A 10843-nucleotide genomic window follows, 5' to 3' on the forward strand; every position below is an offset into this window, starting at 1 on the left:
AAAGAAATACCTGAATAGTCCTACAACTAGCAAATAAATTGAATCCATAATTTAAAAGCTTACACTAAAGAAAATTCCAGGCTTGGATTTTTTTCACTGGCATAGTCTACTAGTTAGACATAATACTAATTTTATAAAATCTCCTCCAGAAAATAAAGGAAGAGGCAACATTTCTAACCTCATTTTATGAGGCCATTATTATTCTGATACCAAAATCAAAGACATTACAAGAAATGAAAACTATAGACCAATATCCCTCATGAAAACAGATGCAAAAATCTACAAAACCATCTTTTAAAAAATCTACAAAATCACTTTTCCGGCAAGCGGTCTGAGGTGACCTCTAAAAATGGTTCGCTATTCACTTGACCCAGAAAACCCCACAAAATCATGCAAGTCAAGAGGTTCAAATCTTTGACTTCACTTTAAGAACACTCTTGCAACTGCCCAGGCCATTAAGGGTATGCATATCTGAAAAGCCACTAAGTATTTGAAGGATGTCACTTTGAAGAAGCAATGTGTGCCACTCCGTGGTTACAATGGTGGAGTTGCTATGTGGGCCCAGGCCAAACAGTGGGGCTGGACGCAGGGTCGGTGTCCCAAAAAGAGTGCTGAATTTTTATTGCATGTGCTCAAAAATGTGGAGAGTAATGCTGAACTTAAGGGCTTAGATGTAGATTCTCTGGTCATTGAGCACATCCAGGTGAAAAAAGCCCCCAAGATGCAGCAAAAGACTTACAGAGCTCATGGTCGGATCAACCCGTTCATGAGCTCTCCCTGCCACATTGAGATGATCCTTACTGAGAAAGAACAGATTGTTACTAAACCAGAAGAGGAGGTTGCACAGAAGAAAAAGATATCCCAGAAGAAACTGAAGAAACAAAAACTTATGGCCCGGGAATAAATGCCACAAAAAATAAATGCAAATGTAAAAGCAAAAAAAAAAAAAAAATCTACAAAATCTACAAAAATACTACAAAAATCAAATTTCACAATGTATAAAGCCAATTGGGACTTATCTAGCAAACACAAGGCTGATTTAATATTTAAAAATTAATCAGTGTTATCCAATGTTTTCAAAGTTAGAGGAAAAACCACATAATCATATCAATAGATGCAGAAAAAGCATCTGACAAAATTTAGCATTCATTCATGATAAACATTCTTGTTTTTGAGGATTTATTTTTTATTGTTTATTTATTTATTTATTTTATTTTTGGCTGCATTGGGTCTTTGTTGCTGTGCACGGGCTTTCTCTAGTTGTGGCAAGTGGGGGCTACTCTTTGTTGTGGTGCGTGGGCTTCTCATTGCAGTGGCTTTTCTTGTTACGGAGCACGGGCTCTAGGCACGCAAGCTTCAGTAGTTGTGGCACGTGGACTCAGTAGCTATGGCTTGCGGGCCCTAGAGTGCAGGCTCAGTAGTTGTGGCACACGGCTTAGTTGCTCCACAGCATGGGGGATCTTCCTGGACTAGGGATCAAACTTGTGTCTCCTGCATTGACAGGCAGATTCTTAACCACTGTGCCACCAGGGAAGCCCATGATAAACATTCTTAAGAAACAAGGAATAAAACCAACATCTCCATCTTGAGAATGACATTTTACAAAATCCTACAGCTAACATCATATTTAATGGATAAAAACTGCATGTTTTTCCTATAAAATTGGGAACAAAGCAAGGATATCTACTCATATTATTCCCCTTCTACATTATCCTGGAAGTCCCAGCCATTGAAATAGCAAGAATGAAAAATAAGGGGCATTTGGATTGGAAAGGAAAAGATAAAACTGTTCCTATTTGAGATGACATGATTATCTTTGCAGAAAAATCTCGAGGTATCTCTAAGAAAAAGCTTGTAAGACTAAGAAGTGAGTTTAACAAGGTTATGGGATATGAGGTAAACACACCCAATCATTTTTCTATATACTAGCAATGAACAACTGAAATTGAACTTTGAAAAAAAAAAGTGTTGTATTAGTTTGCCAGGGCTGCCGTAACAATGTACCACAGACTGTGTGGCTTAAACAACAGAAATTTATTTTCTCACAATGATGGAGGCTGAGACCAAAGGTTTGAGGGTGTTGGTTTCTTCTGAGGCTTTCCACTTGACTTGTAGCTGGTCGTCTTCTCCTTGTGTATCTTCACAAGATGTTCCCTGTGTATGTTTGTGTTCTAATCTCCAGTCCTGTTGGATTAGGGCCCACCCTAAATACCTCATTTTAACTTAATTACCTCCTGAAAGACTCACATTCTGAGTTACTGTGAGTTGGGACTCGAACATATGAATGTTGGGGAGATAAAATTCAGCCCATAAAAATTACTCAAAACAATAGCTCAAAAAAAAAAAAAAAAAAAAGAAAGAAAGAAATGCCTAATTTATAAATCTAAAGAAATATGCACTCTGTATGCTGAAGACTTCAAAATATTATGAAAGATATCAAACATGTCCTAAAGAAATTGAGAGACATAACATGTTCTTGGATTGCAAGATTAAACATAGTAAGATGTTGCCTCTACCCAAATTGACCTATAGATTTAATGCAATTTTAATCAAAATGCTGTCAAGATTTTTTGTAGACAAGGACAAGCTGATTCTACGATTTATAGGAAAAACTAAAGGAGTTAGAATAGCCAAAAAAAATTCTGAAAAAAAGAATAAAGTTGGTGAACCTAACCTGATTTAATGACTAACTGAAAGCCACAGTAATCAAGACCATTTTGGGGAAGGGATAGTCTTATAGACCAACAAAGCAGAATAGAGCATCTGGAAAAAGACCCACACAAGTAAAATCAACTGATTTTTGACAAAGTCATAAAGATAATTAAAGGGAGAAAGAATAGTTTTTTTCAACAAATGATGTTGGAGTAATTGAACTTCCTATGCAAAAATGGAAGCCTTGACCTAAACCTTACACTTTATAAAAAATTAACTCAAAATGAATCATAGATCTAAATATAAAATGTAAAACCATATAAAAATTTTAAAGAAAATAGAAGAGAAAATCTTCCTGACCTAGGGTTTGACAAAGACATCTTAGACATGACACCAAAATCTCAATAGATAAATCACGAGGGTGAGTCAGAAATTATCTGCACTACAGTTATATTAAAACTTCTATAAATTCTACAGCCAGAGTGCTGATAATTTTTGACTCACTCTCGTAGAATTCATAGTGACAAATTAGAATCTGACAATTCAATATTGACACATTAGAATTCATCAAAATTAATAACTTTTGCTCTGCAAAATAGACTCTTAAGAAAACAAAAAGAAAAACTGCATTCTGAGAGAAATTATGAGAAAATTACACATCTGATGAACAACTTGTATCCAGAGTATATTAAGAACTCTCAAAACCAACAGTAACGAAAAACCCAGTTTAAAAATGGGCAAAAGACTTACAAAGATATTCCACTAAAGAAGATACACGGGAGGCAAATAAACACATGAAAAGATGTTCAACATCACTAACTATTAAGGAAATTCAAAGAACATAATGAGGTACTACTATATACCTATTAAAATGGCTAAAATAAAAAATACTGACAATATCAAGCCTTGATGAGGATGGATGGCAAGTGGAAGGCTCACCTATGGCTGGTGGGGATGCAAAATGGTACAGCCAGTCTGGAAAATCATTGGTTAGTTTCTTAAAAAGACAAACATAGACTTCCCATATGACCCAGCTATCCTACTTCTAGATATTTACCCTAGAGAAATGAAATCTTACGGCCCACAAAAAAATGTACGTAATTGTTTATAGCAGGTCTTTTCATAATTTCCCCAAACTGAAAACAACTTAAATGTCTTTTAATGGGTGATGGATTAACTGTGGTATATTCATACCATGGAATACTACTGAGCAATAGAAAAGACTGAAGCATTCACACACACACACAAATTATGCCTAGTGAAAGAAGCCAGTTGTGAAAGGTAACATGCTATATGTTTCTATTTACAAAACATTTCAAAAAGACAAAACTATAGTGATCAGTGGTTGCCAGGGCCTGGTAGGGTGGGGGTGGAGAAAGTGATCACAACAGGTGTTAAAAGAGTTTTTGTGGGGGTGATGAAATTTTTTATTCATAAAGAAGCCTCCGTTTCCAACTGCTGGGTTTTCTTTCTAGGTGAGTGTTAAATATTCTTCTTTTAAAGAAATTCTTTTGATAAGCAGCTCTACAAGTAGCTCATGGCATGTATAAGAAAAATCATGCCCAAATACCCAGTTCATCAAATGAATTATGCATAAATACAAACTAACCACATTTCGGTGTTTTGATGCAGGTGGGATTCCCTGAAATGCTGATTATTCTGGATCTGGCTTCTCCTGGAGGGAGTTCTGTCCTCTGATGGCAGCAGGGGGGTTTTGTCTATGGTCATGTCTCTGGGGACAACCAGATGACTGTTTCAGGAAACAGCCTGGGGAGGGGTGAGTTACATTACAACCACCCTGCGCCCGTCTTTATCCCTTTTCCCGTGGCAGACCTGTGAGCCCTCTCATGGCATCTGATCACAGCTATCTTCTGCCTTGTTTGGGAATCAAAGTGACAGGTTTCTCCCCATTTTATTTATGGAGACTGGTATCAGAAGAGCAAGCAAGCAAACAAAAGCTCTAAACCTCAAGCACGAGGTTTACACATGTTGCAGATTTGCGTTCCCAGTACAGATGTGCAACCTTGCTTTTCAGAAGGGACCTGAGACCTCTAACCCCTTGCTAAGAACAAAAGATAATAGTCTTAGTTGTGGCATCACACGTGTTTCCCATGAGAAGGGAGACTCTCCAGGGTCACCCCCCAGTGGCCGGGCTGTCCTGTGGGCACCCCCTGGTGGTCACTTAGGTGGAGTGTCTCTCTGTCCCTTGCCTCCAGCTGCTCTCTGGCTGGAACCCTCGCATAAAACAAAGAGAAACATTCTGATTTGTTTCTTTGGAGTAGCAAGAAAGAAATAGCTAACCACCAGGAGAAGAAGTGGTAGAAAAGCAACAGAGTATCTTTGGACCAAATGGTGTTAAATGTGATCATCAGAGCTGCCAGTCCTTGTGTCTCCTTTAGCTACATGAGCAGGACTCTTTGCCTCTATAAGAGAGGCAAAAAATAGGAAATTTAAACTGGGTGATTTCTAAGGGTGCGTCTAGCTTTACACTGACCTATTATCTAATATATGTATGTATACGTTTAGGAGGTGTTTTCTGCAGAGGTGTTGAATGCCATTTCCTCACTTGGCTTGGCCCCAGCGCGGAGAAGAGATCAGTGCCTGGGAAACTGAAGGAAAATGGAAAGACATCTTGTAGCTATCTCTTTGACCATCATCCAGCCCTTTCTACTTGTGGCAGCTCACACTTCCTGAAGATCTGATGATTGTGATTAGCGCATAATTAAAGTCAATTAAAAGTGAGTTTACTTTCATCCAAAAGTCTTCCATCCAATCACGATACAGGGAAGGAGTCGAGGGAGGGAGGGAGTATGGGGATATATGTACAAATACAGCCGAGTCGCTTTGTTGTACAGCAAAAACTGGCACAACAGTGTAAAGCAATTATAGTCCAATAAAGAGCTTAAAAAAAACCCCCAACCCCCCCCCCAAAAAAAAACCCCATAGTCTTCAGAGAGACCTGAAGATGTGAGCCTAAATCCTATGCTCATGCTAAAAGTGTAGACAAGACCCTCTTTCCACACCTTTGGGTTGTGCCCATTATTTGATGGCTTCATGAGTCCTGAAGTTAGAGTTATATTTTAAAAACACAGCTCATATTTACTTATATTTTACAGAGGGTGAGGCAGTTGATCCCTACAGTATCCTGTGTATTTTTAATCCTGTCACTTAATTGCTCTCACCTTTCATCTCCTTACCTGTGAGTTGGGGACGTGAAAGTCAGAGACAGCCCATGGGGACATGCTTTGTAAACAGTTAGGCAAGCGCTAGCAGGTGAGTGCTGTTAAAGCTGATTTCACAGCCAGATCTCAGAGATGGTGCCTGAAAGTTGCACCATTTTCCTACAGAACATCAATTAATTACTTCACATGTTTTAGCTTAAAATAATAATCCTTCTTTAGTGCAAATTGTTGTCATTGTTAGAAGGAAGAAACAGAAAACATTTCTTAGAGAAAAACACATCTAAGCTGAGCTGACCACATAGAAACCCAGAAAAGCTCACAAGAAGTAATGCATTTCTCATCGATTTGGCTATTAAAAAATAAATTTTGTTAGGAGGAGTGAACAGAAAAATGTTTTTCCATTCTTCCATAAGGAAGCCTCCATTTCACGCTACTGGGGTTTGAAGAGCAAGGTTTTCTCTCAAGGCGAATGTTAAATTCTTTTCTTTAAAAATTTATTTTAACAGTCAACTTTAGGAGCAGTCCATGGCATGTATGAGAAAACTGAAGTCCAAATTGATGAACCCAGTTCCTCAAATGGAAGTTATAATCGTAAAGTAGTTATAAAGATGAAATAGGATAATATATTTTACATGCCTAACGAAGTAAATGACCAAGAATTCTCTGCTTCTTATGACTAGTACCGAATGGAGAGTGCCACCCCTGTTTTTGGAAGAAAAGGATACAAGAATATTAGCTGCATTGGGAGAGAAGGTGCTATGCTTTCTCTAGGGTAACACATCAGAGGGGGACCTGGTTCTATCCTACTATCCAGGAAGTTCTTTCTATTCCATATTCTATTCCATAACCTCTTACAGAAGAACGCGAATGAACTTTTTGGCCAAGGCAGTACCTTTGTAGTGTGATTCCAATTTTCCTGTCCTGTCCCCCTGAGCCACTGTATGTCCTCTCTTTGGACCAGTCTCCTCAGCACCTGTCTTGTCAGTAGGCAAGTCTTAGTGTGTCTCCTGCTTACTTGAATACACCTGCCCCCAAGCCTGCCCATCCCCTCATCCTCTGGACCAAGGAAGATTTGGGGACCATAGCTGTGTTTCCCACGTCACCGTCTGATTGCTCCCCCTTGGTGCCTGTTCTCCCTCAGAGTTGTCCCAGCACAGTGCCTGGCAGGTTGGGGAAAATGCTTGGGACAAGTGGCCATGCATCTCTGAGGAATCCTTTGATGGTGGGAGGCTGTGGGTGCTGGGGAATCTATGCAGAGAAATGAATTGGTGCCGCCTGCCCCCAGAGCACACATCTAGTTGTTCCGCGGAGCCAGGAAGGACTGTGGCTTCACCAAGTGTTTTCTGCCCTGGCTTTGTCAAATGTTGTCTCCTTCTATGGTAATCCCAGGGACTCTTTTCATCCCAGGGTTTTATTCCAAATGGAATGTTAAGAGGGTTCAGATGCAGAGAGATAGGTCAGGGCGGTGGGGGTGGGGAGAGGTGTGAGCTTGTCCAGATCTGTGGCTTTGCCAGAACTGTTTTTAAGTTGACACAGGGCTAAATAAAAAGCCCCCTGGCTTTGATCTCAGGGACTTCCTGGGTAGACTGTCTGATTAGATAAAGATCACGTCTCCACCCCCACCCCCATCATCTTTTAGGCAGTAATCTAAGCTCTGCAGCCATTCCTTGTCCTGGGCTCCTGTCTCTTTCTCAAAGTATGTCTCTCTGTCTCAATGGATTCCTTCTTTGGTCTTGGGTTTTCCTTTCCATTTGAGCAGGAAAAGGAACCTGAGAAAACAGAGCACTTCTTCTCCTTTAATTCTTCTTAAGTTGTTTAGAAACAAAGCAAAAGCTTTGTTTGAGAGCCTCATATGGACCTCGTCTGGTCCTGGGCATCAAAGGGAATTGGTCTGTTTGCAACATGGTCAGCTGCTGGGATGCTATGAAGTGAATTGGCAGGTGGAGTGTTCAGAGAGAGAAATACAGTCAGTCCCTGCGCCGGGTTCATCAGCCAAGACTACAGGGTGTGAGGGGTGTGGGGGAGAAAATCTTCTCTGTGACTCTTTAACCCAGAGTCTGTCACCCAGGAGATGCAACAGAAACCATCTTTGGTGATGATAAAGTGACTTGCTCTTAGGAGTTGGGTGATTTTAAGAAATGCTTGAACCTAAAAGCTGCCAGATTGAAAATCATCTAGGCTGGATCACAGCTTTCTAGCTTTATTCAGAGGAGAATCTCTTTATGACATTAAAAAATGAGACTTTGCACAAAAGTGCAAACACTTTTAATATTTTATTTTACTTAACCATCTGTGCTGATCACTGTTTTAAATGACACACACACTCACAGTTTACACAATATAAATATTAACTCATTAAACCTTCATGACAACCCAATAAACAACAAAGGGTTCCATTTGCTAATCATATTTATAAACTAGGAAACTAAGGCACAGAGAAGTTAAGTATCTTACTCAAAGTCACACCGCTAGTGGGCAGCATATTAAGGATTCAGACTCAGGCAGTCAGGTCCAAGAATCTGACCCTGCTGCCTGCCCACCCCCCACCTCCCCAACACACACACATACTTCGAAATTCACTAAGAAAACACACATGGATAAAAAAGTTATGCATTTATGAATTCAAAAATATTTACAAATATTTACATACACATGAAAAATAGTCACATTTTTATGTGGGAGGCAGTTGAATGTAGCAATTTATTCATCAGTTTCACAAACATTTCTTTGAGAGGCAACCAGGCCCTGGGTTCAGCGCTGGGGCTCGAATGGGGACCAAAATGTGGTAGGTCCCTGTGCTTAACTTAGCTTCAAGGCACCAGGTCTGGGCCAAGAGACAAGCATCACGTTTACCCTGCAACATCACTGAGGGTTTTAGATGCTGTGGGGCCGGGGTTCTGGAACTTCCTGGAACAGAGCATTTTTCTCCTTGGATCCCAGCAGCCATCATCACTTTCCCAGAGAGAAGCCCAGTTCCAGGTGGTGTGAGGGACCCTTTCCCTACAGTTGTCAGGGCTCATATGGTTTATGCTCCACAGAAGAAACTGCTAATTTTCTCTCCAGCATCTTCTTCATGTGCCATAGAATCCCTGTTCATTAGGTGGGGCACAGGCTGCCACACAGGAAGATGATATCCTTCATTGTCTCTTGCAACTAGGTGTGGCTGGATGGCTAAGCACTGGTCAATGGGATGCAAAGAGAAATGGTGTCTGCAACTTCTGGGAAATGCTGTTTTACTCCTTTTGTTTTTGCTGACTAGAATATGAATGTGATGGCTGGAGCTTGGGCAGTCATCTTAGACCAGGAAGTGGGAACTGCTTGAAGAGAAATGTAAAACAATGAGACTGAGGGACCCTCGGCCCCATCTCTACCTGGGTCTATTTTCCTCCAGATGTATTTTTCATAAGAGAGCAATAAACTTCTATTTTATTTAAGCCACGCTTACCTTGTTTCTCTCTAACCTAATGTAGCTAAACCTAATCCTAAATGATATAGCCTCGCTCTTAATTAAAGTGTGATGTGGTTTTATTCATTTGAATCTTTCTAAAGCTACCTAGGATCTGCCCAATATGCTTTTGTTATGTTTAAATTAACCAGAGTTAAGTTCTTTTGTTTTCTGCCTTGACTCCCATGGGTACCATCTGTCTCTAAATTCTGCCCCTGGGTTTGCAAACACAGGATGCTGCTAATGCTTTCAGGGTTAAACTATCTCCTTCAACACAAAGCCAGTAAACCACACACGATTCTGCTAGTGAAGTCTGAACTCTCTTGGGAATGTGGAAGTAGTTTGGCTCTATCGTCCTTTCCAAGGATTTGTCTTCGTTCGTAGGAAAAAGGCAATTTCATTTTCTAGGGCCCCTGAGCCCCTCAGCAGTGCTGGGGGTGGGGTGGGGGCTGTCACTGCGGGGCCTGATTAGCGGGGCCAGGGGTCCAGGCATGAGTCACTTCCCACGGGATGGGGAGCCCAGGGCCCTTTCTCTGCAAGACCACCTACTACCGCTCCCCCCACCGACCCCAGCCTCTGCTTTGGGGACTTGGGTCACCTCCTCAAAGCAGGGTGGGCAGATTCTCTAGCCCCCAGTTCTTAGGTGGGGTTTTTAGAATAGCCAGTGCTTTCACTGAAGAGTCCTGAACCTTCCTCTAAGCCGACTCCAGCCAGGCCGTGTGCCAGGCGCCCTGCCAAGGGCCACAGGTCAGGGGACGACAGGGCTTGATGCCCTCGTGGGCCTTTCCCACGTTGGAGGGATGTGTGTGTGTGGTGGGGAGGGGGTTAACTTGTGGTGGTATTTTCCTGTAGATAACACTTAAATCCTTCATCTCTTCAGGCATCATAGCAAGCTTAGAACTCTGAAAAACAGCTCTATTTTTTTTTTTTATCCTGACAAATAGATGAGCTAGAGTGTGGGGATGTTTTTTCAAGCCCATGTTTCAACTTTTTGTTTTTCCCATTTAGTTCTCTCTTCTCTACTCTGTGCCCTGTCCAAGTTCTCCTCTCCCATTCTTGGAGTGACGGTTCCCTGTTAGGATTAAGTGAGGCTCAGTCATCAGCCCTTGGCCTCTGGGAGACCCAGACATGATGTGGACCAGCGGTGTCTGCTGTTCCTATAACTTCCAGTTCCTGACTAGAAGCAGAAGCACCTGCCGTGCTGAGCTCACATCTGGTTCACCCAGCAGAAGCCAGAAGGTGCCCATAGTCTAGTTCTTACCCTATTTGTTTTTCTGCAATTCGATTTTCAGGGGAGCAGCCTGCGGGAGAAATCTGTGGGCAGACTTGAATGCTGAGACCTCGGTGACCTGTGGGATGGGCAGCAGGAAGGACCGTGAGGGCCAGGGGCCTCTGCTTGAACTTGGAATGCACTCAGCTGAGAATCAAATCTCATTGGCTCGCACTCCAGCTTGGTTTGGTGCAGGCAGGATGGGGCAGAGATGCCACCTTCAAGTTCGAAGCCTAAACGGTGAGAAGAAAGATGGATTTGGCGCCAGATACCCAGCTTTAAATACGGATCTAC

At 41.6% G+C, this 10843-nt stretch overlaps 1 pseudogene; it reads left to right on the plus strand.

The window, feature by feature from the left end:
* The first annotated feature begins 349 nt into the window (after positions 1-349).
* On the plus strand, positions 350-904 carry LOC130833455 (60S ribosomal protein L17-like; annotated as a pseudogene).
* Positions 905-10843: the final 9939 nt, after the last annotated feature.

This window comes from Hippopotamus amphibius, chromosome 12, assembly GCF_030028045.1.
Source record: "Hippopotamus amphibius kiboko isolate mHipAmp2 chromosome 12, mHipAmp2.hap2, whole genome shotgun sequence".
Lineage (NCBI taxonomy): Eukaryota > Metazoa > Chordata > Mammalia > Artiodactyla > Hippopotamidae > Hippopotamus > Hippopotamus amphibius.